The sequence below is a fragment of the Delphinapterus leucas genome, chromosome 11 (assembly GCF_059928025.1).
Source record: "Delphinapterus leucas isolate spDelLeu-1000000601 "Yukka" chromosome 11, BTC_Dleu_Yukka2, whole genome shotgun sequence".
NCBI classification, from domain to species: domain Eukaryota; kingdom Metazoa; phylum Chordata; class Mammalia; order Artiodactyla; family Monodontidae; genus Delphinapterus; species Delphinapterus leucas.
In genome coordinates this window covers 780,506-780,891 of record NC_143139.1, presented here as the reverse complement: position 1 = coordinate 780,891, position 386 = coordinate 780,506, and positions in this window count along the sequence as shown.

Genomic DNA, 386 nt, shown 5'->3' with positions numbered 1-386 from the left:
TTTTAAATATCTCATTAAAAAATAAATTTATTTATTTACTTATTTATTTATTTTTGGCTGCGTTGGGTCTGTTGTTGCACGTGGGCTTTCTCTAGTTGCAGCGAGCAGGGACTACTCTTCGTTGCGGTGCACGAGCTTCTCACTGCAGTGGCCTCTCGTTACAGAGCGTGGGCTCTAGGTGCGTGGGATTCAGCAGTTGTGGCTTGCGGGCTCAGTACTTGTGGCACACGGGCTCAGTAGTCGTGGCACGTGGACTCAGTAGCTGTGGCTTGTGGGCTCTAGAGCGCAGGCTCAGTAGCTGTGGTGCACGGGCTTAGGTGCTCCGCGGCATGTAGGATCTTCCTGGACCAGGGCTCGAACCTGTGTCCCCTGCATTGGCAGGCGGA